The sequence below is a fragment of the Chionomys nivalis genome, chromosome 21 (assembly GCF_950005125.1).
Source record: "Chionomys nivalis chromosome 21, mChiNiv1.1, whole genome shotgun sequence".
Classification (NCBI taxonomy): domain Eukaryota; kingdom Metazoa; phylum Chordata; class Mammalia; order Rodentia; family Cricetidae; genus Chionomys; species Chionomys nivalis.
In genome coordinates, this window is record NC_080106.1 from 39,641,780 (window position 1) to 39,654,286 (window position 12,507).

Consider the following 12,507-nt stretch of genomic DNA (forward strand, 5'->3'; position numbering starts at 1 on the left):
TTTATCACCCTTGATCAATAAAAAAGCTTCTTTGGCATATAGCAGGGCAGAATATAACTAGGTGAGAGAATGCAGGGAGAAAGAAGATGGAGTTGCCTGGTAGTGGTAGTATACACCTTTAATCCCAGCACTTGGGAGGCAGAGGCAGGCAGATCTCTGTGAGTTTGAGGCCAGCCTGGTCTACAAGAGCTAGTTCCAGGACAGGCTACAAAGAAACCCTGTCAAAAAAAAAAAAAAAAAGATAAAGTCAGGCAGACACTATGTAGCCACCCAAGAAGCAAGAGGTAAAAAAACCACAAACCTCAGGGGTATAATATAAAATAATAAAAATGGGTCAACTTAAGATACAAGAGTTAATTAACAAGAAGCATGAGCTAATAGGCCAAAGAGTATGTAATTACTATTAAGCCTCAGAGTGATTACTTCATAAGCAGCTTCGGGAATAGGCTGACAGAGAAAACCCAGTCCAAGGGAACCAGTGGGTCGGAGACTATTTGTAGCTGCACCTTACCTTTTCTTCATTCTTTATCTCAGTCTTTGGGTGTGATCACTTCAAATGACCTGTTCCCTAACTCATTGACGCTTCTGCTTACTCGAGTGTGATAGCGAACCCTTCTATCCAAGTTTTAAATTCAGTCATTGTACTTCCAGCACCAACATTCCTGTTTTATCCCTTTAAAATTTAAGTTTCCCCTCTTTATTTTGAAAGCATTTTCAGAATACTTTATGCCCATTTCCAGCTTTAGTTTATCTGGTTTTGCCTGATTGACAGTTGTGTCAAACTCTCCATTTAGAAACCTGTGTGTCTTCAGGGTCAGTTTCTCTTTATCGTTTCTTCGCCTGACCTTCCTTTTCCTGTCTCTTCCATATGTTTTGTGAGCTTTTGCTCATATTGTAGGCATTTGAAAAACAGTCACTGTTTCCATTCTTTATGGGTTGGCTTTATGCTAGGGAAGATGTTGCAGATCTGCCTAGCTAGTTTTCCAGCCTCTAAACATTTCCCTCAAGTGCATCGTCTCTGGGATGGTATTTTTATTCCAATATGAAGGGCTACTGTAAACTCTGTTATTTTCTAAAATTTCCCTGCTTCTGCCTGTGAACCTTCAGATTCCATCTCTATTGTATTTCCCTTGTTCATCACCTTTTGGTTTTTGGATGCTGCTGTAGAATTGCAGACTCTCTGCTATCAGCACAGTGACGTTCTTGATTATTTTTCAGAGTGACCTCCATCCTATCTAAACTATCCCCTATTTTCCTTGAATACTCCAACCAAAAGTGAGAGAAGCCATTCCCTGATACAGCCCCAGAGAAATCGCAGTGTTGTTCCCAGGTCTCAATTTAAAAGATAGAAAGGAAGGGAGGGAGGGAGGGAGGGAGGGAGGGAGGGAGGGAGGGAGGGAGGGAGGGAGGGAGGGAGGAAATAGGAAAGAAGAAAGTCCAAGGGAGAACTGAGATGTGGAATGAAGGTTTTCTTCAGGCGATACCACCCTGCACTGGGGAGAAGGAAGGGCCAAGCCAAACAAAATGTCACGAACCTTAATGTATTTTCAGTGCTTTCCATTCAGTGCCTTGTCTCTGTGTTTGCCTAGACTCTGCATTTTCCCAGCCATCCCAGTGATTGTGGGACTCAGAGTTTGAACAGCTACCTTTCCGACATTTTGATATTATTAAAAGACATTTCAGTGCCAAAATCATATTCTTTCCATTATGTAAACACTATTGGAAATTAACCTTTACCCAATACTATGACTTGAATAAGAAGCTGGCTACCAAAAGGCTCATGTGTTGAAGGCTTGGTCCTCAGCTAGTAAACCTATTCACTGAGAAGTGATGGGATCACCAGGGCTCTGACCAATCAGTGCTATCTTTCTCTCAGGGCTTTGTGTCACCCCATGTAGTAGAAGATTGCTTATTCATTACTCATTCATGGGTACCAGAGCCCAGCATATGCTGGGAGAAAACTAGGCAAACCTGGGGACTTGTACTTGAAGATCAGGAAGAGAGTCTGAAGCTCCTTCTGTCCTTAAAAAAACCTATGAAATAACCAGGTGGTGGTATTTGCATTGATTGTAATAATCCTGAGCCCCCAAATTCCAAGTGATCAAAATAATAAAATGGTCGGATGACCCCTTGGTGTACTTACACAATGTTCTACCTGAATACAGCCCTTGGATAAAACGTGAAGATGATGACGTAAGAACTCAGTCAAGAGCTTCCTGTTAAAAAGCTGAAAGCAGAAGTGGAGCCTAAACTTGGACCAAATGCTCAGATCTTAATTTTAAAGGGATCACACTTGATCTTTATGTAGCCGATGAACAAATAAGGCGGCACACCAGGGCTCAACGATGAGGGTGCTGATGCCCGCGAGCTGCCGTATCTCATGAAGTGGAGGCATCGGGAAGTCCCAAAGCACAGCGTGCAGAGCATGGGAGATGTGGAACACACAGTCTTAAATGGGATATCTCCACCAAATCCCTCCTGTCAAGGCTCAGGAATCTATGTGGAAGAGGAGGCAGAAGGATTGTAAGAGCCAGACGTAAGCGGTAACTCCAAGGAAACATGTCCTCCAGACACAAACCTGCTGCACGTATGAACTCGCAGAGACTGTGGCAGCCACAGGCCCCAGCACCGAGAAACGAAAGTGCTCTGACTTCTCACTAAGAATCTCTGTGGCAAAGGGAGACAGGGAATTTGTACTGCTCTTCAGTATCGAGAGGGAGGGGGAATGGAGTGGGGGGAGGAGAAGAGGAGTAGGGATAGGGAAAGGGGAGTGGGGGGAAGGGGCAATATTTGGGAGGAGGGGGAGGGAAATGGGAAACAGGTGGAAATTTTAATTAAAAAAGAATAAAAATAATAATAATAAAAAGGAGACTCGGTTTTGTTTTTTTCTAAACGAACTAAGTGGTATTTTCTGCAGGTGTTTTGTCTCATATAGCGTTGTTTAGATTCTTTGTCTTATTAGTCATTTGCCTGTTTATTTTAATCTCGGATTTTGTGTTTTTATGTGCATGTGTGTATTTTTTATTCTTTGTTGTTGTTTATTTGAGACAGAGAGAGAGAGAGAGAGAGAGAGAGAGAGAGAGAGAGAGAACATAAAGTTGGATGGAGGATCTGGGTGGTATTGGGGAAGGGGAATACACAATGAAATTACTTGCATGAAAAATTTTCTCATTTTAAAAAAAGTCTGAACCCTGAGGATATCTTAGTTTCTCTCAGGGGATGCACTTACTCATAGAGGATTGATCTCAAGGCCAATTTAATTTCATTTATAAGAATATAGTCGTTAAAAGAGCTAAGAGGGTTTTTGTAACTGAATTTGGAGCCTGAGTGTACAGAAACGTTTCAGAGAGGGACATTTAAATGGAGACCATTAGGATGATAGATGCTGGGTTGGGCAAGGATTTGGGATTATGTCCTTAAGGTGGACAGGCTGTGAAATTTCATATCCAGATCTCAACTAGTGTGAGGCACACTTAGGAAACATGAGGTATAATTTAAAAAAGCCACACGGTCCATTAGAGGAGAACTATAGCCTATGTGAGGGCAAAGTGGTAAACGTACCCCTTCCTTCTTTCCACCTCCCCATTTAATCCCCCAATCCGGTCTCCTCTGTATCTCTCTATAACAATATATTATATTTCCTCTTCATTGCGAGTTCTTCTTCTCCAAAGTAGTCCCCTACTAGGTACCTAACCTCTGTGGTTATATGGACTCTAATATGAATAGTGAAGGCATAAAAACTATCAGCCGCATATGAGAGAAAACATAATATTTGTCTTTGGGGGTCTGGATGATTTTTTTCCAACTTCAGCCATTTACCTGCAAAATTCACAACTTCATGTTTTAAAGACAGAGTAATATTCCACTGTGTAAATGTACTACATTTTCACTATCCATTCTTCAGTTGATGAACATCTAGGCTGTTTCCAATTTCTGGCTATCATGACTAGAGCAGCAATGAACATGCATGAACAAGCATCTCCATGGTACGATATTGTATGCCCAAGACTGGTACAGCTGGGGATAGATCTATAACTGAGGTGAGTCTATTCCCAGCTTCCCAATGAACCGCCATGTTGAATTACAGAGTGGCTGTACAAATTTGCACTTCCACCATCAATGAATAACTCTCCAGTGCCAAGGTTGCATTTAGTTGAGTCATGGGCCAAAGGGGCCCTACTGAAACCTCCAAACATCTCAAGCTATCCCTAAGGCTATTGGTTACTCAATAATGGAAAGCCCTATTGCTGCAGACAACACTTACATATTTCATTGAACATGGAAAAGTCAAGCAGGTACCTAATTAGAGGTGTCATCCCTTCTTGCTAGTATTTGTGGTACTTTGCACTCCACCAGATGAGAAAGGGAATCATCAACCCAGTTACAAACTTTGCAGCTTACAATGGTGACCTGCCTACATGGCACTCTGGTACAATAGTAGCACAAATGTTGTGAAAATATTCGCTCACTCTCTGATTAGATTTACGTCCCACTCTGTGAGATGGAACCCGTGCCTGACACTGTTAGGGTGGCCAAGAACCCGAGACTGGATAGTCTAGGGATTTAGAGGAAAATCAGACACTATTGTGCTCAAGGAACATAGCAATTAAATAACTTCCAATGACGTTCTGCTGTACCGATAGGTCAGTGCCTTACTCAGCCATCATCAGAGAAGCTTCTTCTTGCAGTAGGTGGGAACTAACACCGAGACCTACAACTGAACAATGTGTAGAAAGTGAGCAACACCGGAGCACCCAGTCCTGAATGGGATATCGTTGTCAAACCCTCCCCTCAAAGTTCAGGGACCTATGCAGAAGAGGAGACAGATTGTAAGAGGCAGAGATGATGGATGGCTAAGGAAACGCTGTCCTTGGGGCACAACCACACTGGTGCACACAGGAGCTCACAGGGACCGGGGCAGCACACACAGGACCTGTGGAGGTTCAAGTCAGGTGGGGTTCCAGTGCTGAAGGAGGAAGTAGAAAAGGGCTCCTACTCCTAATCAAGAAGCCATCTGCAATTGATACCTACTGGCCAAGAAAAGTCAGTCCTCGCTAATGGAGTCTCAGCGGGTAGATTAATCACACTCCAGGGTAGCCCTATGCTCAGCAGCAGATAGCTAATGCAAAAAGAACTCAGTAGTATTTGTGTAGACTTTGTCAGATACAGTTTGTCCCTGGCATTCACTGCCTTAGTAGTCTTTTGCTTGTTTATTTCAGCTTCTGTTTCTGATTGCATGTGTGTGTGTGTGTTGTTTTTTGTGGTTTTTTTTAATTTTTTTTTTTTAAAAATAAAGTGTGGAGTTAGAAGGTGGGGGGAACAGAATATATTGTATGAAAACAAATTCATTTCAATAAGAAAGGAAGGAAGGGAGAAAGGGAGGGAGGAAGAAAGACGGAAGGAAGGAAAATGAAGAGGGTCATCCCAAAAGGTTTGTAAGCAGAGGGTATTTATTGGGAGAGCTTTTTGAGCAATAGAAAGGAGCTCAGAGCTCGGAGGAGGGATAGACAAAAGATCACCTGAGACATTCCACCAAGGCACGTGGAGGGCCTGTGCCGAGCCCAAGAAAGACAGAGCACTTGTTAAGGGACAGCATGGCGTTTCTGAGCCACTGGGGATGAAAAGGGCACATCCACAGGAGCCGTCTCAGCTCCGTATATCTGAGTCCAGAAGAGCTTGCGGTGGCAGCTTGGCCTGGAGTGCTTGCCCAGGCAGGGTACAAGGCTCCAGCTTGAATGGAGGTCACCTCCAGATGAGTGAGGTGAATGACACCAAAGATACAACAGGGCAGCAACCCAGGGTGGGGGTCACAGAGACTAAGATGCCTGTGTTAGATGCAGGGCACCAGTAAGGGTGACAGGACACACACACAGGGACTGAGAAATAAATACAGTAAGGACAACTGCAGACAAATATCTCTCTCTCTCTCTCTCTCTCTCTCTCTCTCTCTCTCACAGAATGTGAGACCTTGCACATCCTGAGCAATTGCTCTATCACTGAGCTATATCCTCCAGCCTCAGAGACTAGTCTCTAAATGATCAGAGATTTACAAATATGCAAAGGGAGAAAACCAAACTGACAATGCTGTGGTTAACCTGTGACTGTCAGCATACCTACACACAGGGCGCCCGTTAACCTGTGATTGTCAACATACCTACACACAGGGCGCCCGTTAACCTGTGGTGGTCAGCATACCTACACACAGGGCACTCGCCAGAGGTAAAAGTCTGCGAGAGGAGAGCCTTTCGCTCGCCCACTGACAGCGAGCGCCTGTGAGTCTCGACAATGTAACCCTAACGAGCACACCCACAGTATAGATCTGGATCTCTAAATGTAGTTCTTCAATAAAAGGCGCCTCACAGAAATGATTTCTTTTAGAGCTGAGATGGGCACATACAAGGCGAGGCTAGATATTACGCCAGAAAGTGAGAATATGCTGGAAAAATCAATGAGTGATATCAAAAGTACAGAATCCAGCATGAAAGGCCCAAAGCTAATCAAATTTAGAGTAGTGTGAGCATCAAAATAGATCGTAGCAAGAGTCTAACTGGTCAAAACCAGAATCTACAACTCCATACTGATGGAAAGAGTAAACAGAGAGATGAAAGCAAAGTATTTATGAAATTTCAAAGTCTCATTCCTTCCCTTCCAGAGAGGGAAAAGGCAGTGTGGAAGAGAACCAAGGAAAGAAATTGGGGTCTCTGAGTGTAGTGTTCGGGCAGATATCACTGAGCTAGGTCGGGCAGTCAGATAACAACGTCAAAACGCCAGGCTGCTCCAGGACAAACTCATTTCACATCCCTTAGGGGGATTGAGTCCTCCTTCTCCTCCTCAGACTTTTCAACCCTGCCTCAGCTCCAGCGTGGACACCCCTCTGGTGCTGCTTTTCATCTTGTGGAGACTGGCTGAACTGAGTAGTGAACCAAGTATGGACAAGACCATGGCTGAATTTGTTAAAATGGATCTTGAACCAAATCCCTACATTAAGGCTATTCAGTCTACAATAAGTCATGTCAAAGAAGAAGAAAGGATTTAGACTTACTATTAGAGAAGAAGGTGTTGGCTGTACAGGTAAGAATTCTGAGGCTGACCTTGTCAACAATGAAAACACTATACAGTTTAAGCAACAGTTAAAAGAATTGAAGAAGTAATATGGTGTGCATGCAACAGAGGGGCCAATGGGACAGAGGGAGCTGGTGAAGATAGGACTGTAACCAAGAGCCAGGCCAACTTCTTCTGCCCCAGAACACACAGATGGAAAAGAAAAATAGTGTGGTCACACCTGCGAAGAGGAAGCTACTGTGAGCAAATTCTGGGACGAGTGAAACAAGGCTGGCTCTCCTAGAATTGGCTGCAGCCACACAGTCATGAAAACACTGGACCTTATCCTGGATGAAGGCCTGAGAAGAGCAATTGAGAGTCACAATAGGAAGAAGAAAACTTGTCATTCTGAGTAGGAACAAGCCACCTACACACAGGGATGTCTGTACCCTACCTCTGCCCCAGCCTCCTACTTGGGAGCTGCACAGAACACTCATTTGAGATAAAACTTGATGGTCATTGTGGTTGAAAACATCTTTTTTAAGTTAGACAATAAAAACACAAATGTATTGTGCACTGTAGTCTTTATTTTTAAGTGTTCTGTAATCTTAATAAAACTAATTATCCTCAAAAAAAAGAAGAAAAATTGTCAACCATAAAGGAGAAAATTTTTATGCAGCTGAATAAAAGCTCCTTGTTAAGTGATCAAAGATAACAACTCGAAATCGAGGCACATCCTGACACTTCTATCATGTCAGGCTGAAGATAGGAAGGCCATCTACTTGTGGGGCTATAGCAGCACACTGAACCAAGCATTCTACGGTCTTCAAGACTGTTAAGGTCAGAAAAGTCAGGAGAAGACGGCCCTGTCACAGGCTGAACAAAGTTGTGATCAAATGCAGCGTGTAGCTGAGCTGTGTCTGCCCATAACCCGAGCACTAGAACACTGAAGAGCTGAGTGGGGTCTGGATTGTAGGCTGTAGTCATGAGTCCTTTTTATTTTTCTCTTTCTGTGTGTGTGTGTGTGTGTGTGTGTGTGCGTGCGTGCGTGTGTGCATGCATGTGTGTGTGTGTGTGATCTGTAAGGTGGTATTTGCTTGTGATTGAAGGTGTTAGCAGAGATTGGAAGAGGGAGTCAGATCATCTGGAACTGGAGTTCCAGGTGTTTGTCAGCTGTAGACATCAGCGTTGTGAATAGAACCCAGGTCCTCTGGAAGAGGAACCAGTGCTCTTAATCTCTGAGCCATCTCTCTTGCCCTGTCATGTAACAGGTCTTTCTTTGGACTGTTGGCTTCCAAATAATGGCACAGAAACTATTTATTAATTATGAAAGCTTGGCCTCGACTTAGGCATGTTTCCAACTATCTCTAAAAACTTAAATTAACCCATTTATATTAATCTACATTTTGCCACATGGCTCATTACCTCCTTAGTACCGTGCACCTGGCTTCCTCTGAGTCTGGCTGGCAGATCTTCCACCTCAGATTCTTTCCCAGAGTTCCTGTCTCTGTCTGGAAGTCCTGCCTATTCTCTCCTGCTTAGCTATTTGCCGTTCAGCTTTTTATTAAACCAATCAGAAGGTTCCTTAGGCAGGTGAGGAAGGATGGAGACACATCTTTGCACTATGCACAAAAAGATTATCCCGACGCCATCATATATATATATATCTATATATATATATATATATATATCCATTTTAATTTCCTGGAAGTAATGCTGTATTGCAGATTTCACAGTAATTGCATTATTTGAAGGTAATGAGGCTACATTTTTTGGTAGCTTATTCTCAGATGAATTGAGTGCAAAAGGGAATTTATGCTGTTTTCATAATTTTCTGAAAGTTTGCAGTTGTTTCAAAACCAACACACACTGTTGAGATGGCAATCGTGGTTCAGGCAGCCTCAATGAAAATGTGAGCATAGAGTCGTCTTGGCAAGATGATGAGGATGGAACCTAAAGATTGCAGACTGGAGGAGGAGGCAGTGGCAGCAGGGAAGCCTCACGGTATGCTTAGCTGAGGGCATGCAATATTGCAAAGATATTGATAACTTATTTGGGAAAAGGAAACAGAAACACATGATTCTTAGGCTTGGGGGAAGATTCAGATGAATTTGTTTATTGTGTATGATGAATCAGAAGAGTGGCTAAGCACATTTTGTGTGTGTGTGTGTGTGTGTACTCATCCCTATGTGTGTATGTTTCTATGTGTGTGTTTTTTTTATATGTATGTGCGTTTCTATGTATACCTGTCTGATTTTGCTTTTTTTCTCTCAGCTCCCTGATTGTTCACACCTGTGGAGAATGAGTCTAAAGAGGAAATTGATTGTTCTTGGAAGGGTGCCAAAAGCAAAAGCCAAACCCTTCCCAAGCTGTCTCTAGAGAAAAACATGTTTTCAGTTCACACAAATTCTCCATGTCAAATGGTCTGTCACCAGCCTAGATCATCAGGGAGACTGAGAGCGTGTAGTTGTGGTTGCATAGGCGTGTCCTCTGAGCGCCTCATGGTTTAACTAACCCTCTCTAGCAAGGTGGTACATGGAGCAAACACCTTATCCGGGCATTTCAGGAGCTCCCAACATGTACGGCCTCATTTCTTCTCATCTCTCACCCGAGGCTGTTAGCTGGAGCTCAGTGTGCTCTCCCTTTGAGTTGTTACTCAGTTTGTTCTGCCTCTTGGCCTCAGCTCCCTGTGAACAGAGAAAGCACCAAACTAGGTACCATGGAGAAGCAAGTTAAGACCCAGACTTCATGTTCCAGGAATCCACAGTCACATTACAATGTAAGATGCCTAAATGAAAGTGGGGAGACTCTGCCTTACGCGGGCAGATGTAGGAGAGGCATAAGCATGTGGACCTCCGGGCTGGTAGCTGCCTGCTTTTGTGATCATGGTTTGCAGATGTTAAAACAATCTATTCCCAGATTTCTTGCTTACTCTTGGATGCTTCTACCATCGGAAAGCAAACACTTTATTTTGCCCGACTCACCATTTCCCATTCTTCAGGTCTCAACTAAAAAGTAGAATTCCCTAAGAATGGCCCACTTCTACCACCATACCAAAGGCGAAATCTTAAAAGAATTTGTCCTCAATTCTTTTTCTGCCTTTCTTGTCAGACGAAACAGACTGGTTGGTTTCCCACAGAGAACTCCAAGCCAAACTCTGGAATGTAACTCAGCAGCTTAGATGCTCATTTGACAGGTGAGGGAACCCAAGTTCCGAGGGAACATAACTCACCAATCATCACACAGCTCAAATGATCGAGTTGCAAGAAAGTTAAGTCTCATTCCAAACAGGCTGTTGGGCCCCAATGAATTTATTATTGGCTCATACAATTTTATGGTTTAGAGACACATCTCCCATCCACTCAGATGAGAATTGAAACCTAATGATAATATTAGTCCCCTCTCCCTCCATCTCTGTTTCTCCCTCTCCATCACGGTGGAATCAGCTGGACCCGAAGGCACCTCAGAACTCTGTGCTTCCTCCTTGCAATACTGTCTTCATCAGTAGTTCAAGCAGGACTCCAGAGCTGCATCTTATTGGCTCTAATCTCGTCTTGATATAGGGTACAGCTCTGAACTGCAGCCTCTGGGAGAAGATATGCGGAACAGATGAAGGCAAACAGATCATTGCCCTAGAACTGGAGTTAGGATGAGCTCCCCAGAACCTCTTGACTTAGAAATGTTAGCTGTTTTTGTAAAGTGGAGAACAAAAGGGGCGATGGGCATCATACGATCCATGGAAGTCGTCTACAGAAAGATACTGCAGAGTGGGGGCTAAAATCCAGGCTGCTCAGCGCTGCTTCCCAAGTTCCACCACATTCTAGAAATGCAACTAAAATTCTGCTGGTTTAGCTTTGCATTAAGACAATTCTGTCCTGAGTCTAAAGTGGTAGTGGTGAATTCACTGTTCCTTGGGCCAACAGATAAAATTCCCAGATCTGTGTCTGGATAGAGAGAGGATGCAAGAAGAGGAAAGATCTCTGAACAAGCTATAGGTTCAGATCAGGGACCGGAGGCAGAGGGGAGCCCTCCTAATTGTCCTGCCGGTGCTTGCAGGGGAACAGGGACAGCACAGTCGATTTAATCAGCACAATGAGACAGGGCTCTGGAAAACTGCCTGTGAGCATACTAACACGATCCATAATTGGCCTAAAGGTTCTCCCAACCCGTGTTGTCCAAGGCAGGGTCAAAAGAGAACAGCTGGTTGAACAGAGCAGGAAGAAGGGTTACAGGTATTTACGGCAAAAGAGCCATGGCCCTGAGCCGGCTTCTTTAGGGATCTTTACCTGTAGCTGACGTAAGCATGAGGCACACAGAGAATGCAGTGCGCTTCTAGTAATGTGCCCTATTGTTTCTTATTTATCCATAGACACAGAATGCTCATCAGATAATCTCTTCCCAGGCCTGAAACCATAAACCCCTCTTCGCATATAATATTGTCACCTGGTAGATCAATATTATATTGATCCCTGGAGCGAGGGGCTAGTTATAGGAAGTTTGTGAGGGTCTCTTATGGTACATGCCTAGTAAGATGAGAAATTCATGTTCCTTGACAAAGCACTCCATCATCTAGACTTGGCCTGTATTCTAAATCCCATTTCTTATTTATTGTGGTCAGTCCCTTCTGTGACAAACCGGAGCAAATTAGATTTTGCCACAGTGTCTACGCCTGCTTGCTGTTCCGCCATAAGTCTTTATTCTTTGCTTCTCCACATGTCTGTGGGTCAGACTTGGGGATGATGTCTAGCTTAGTGCCCCACCTTCTTGGCGTGGTAGCCTTTGATTACCATCAAGAGGAAATACTCTCTCTTATACACTGCATGGATTTACTCCCCTCTCCCGCAGGCCACTCACTGCCTGTCTTGCCTTGTAGTCGTGATTTGTGGGACCGTCTTAGCTTTCACATAAATCTCCAGATTTTCAAGGCAGTGATCATAGGTGATTTATCTTTGAAGTCCCATGATGCCTAGCCTAGATAGATTTGTTGAAGAAAATGCATTGTGTAAGGACTGTATATTCTACTAAATGCGGCACCTTGAACAGGTGAAGTCATATATCTCATGGAGGTTTCGAGGGCAACGAAATGGGTGAGACTGAGGGTCCATTCTCTGATGAGACTCCCCAAATGTTCCTCTCACTGCACCAGCCCTGAGTCTTTTACCATGGAAAGTGTTTGTCATCTGTCACCCGGAAGAACCTTCGCTTGCCGAATTACTGTGACCGGGGGCAGTTACTAATCCGTGAGGTAATTACAGGTCAGCATTTTGGGTGGCACTAATCATCTATAAAAGCATTTGTGAGATGACCTCCAGACAGTGGCATACCTTGGGGTATGACCAGAAAGTTCTCTCGGTTGGAAAAATAGATTCTGAAGCCACCAGGCATATAACTGGAGCCTGTTACAAAGATCATTTCTATCTTTGCTCCCCCCACCCCAGCACACAGCATCTAACTTTTGGACTCATC

General features: G+C 43.8%; 1 pseudogene; it reads left to right on the forward strand.

Annotated features, from left to right (window-relative positions):
* LOC130863372 (E3 SUMO-protein ligase NSE2-like) overlaps positions 1-7,457 on the forward strand; it is a 51,780-nt pseudogene extending 44,323 nt beyond the window's left edge.
* Positions 7,458-12,507: the final 5,050 nt, after the last annotated feature.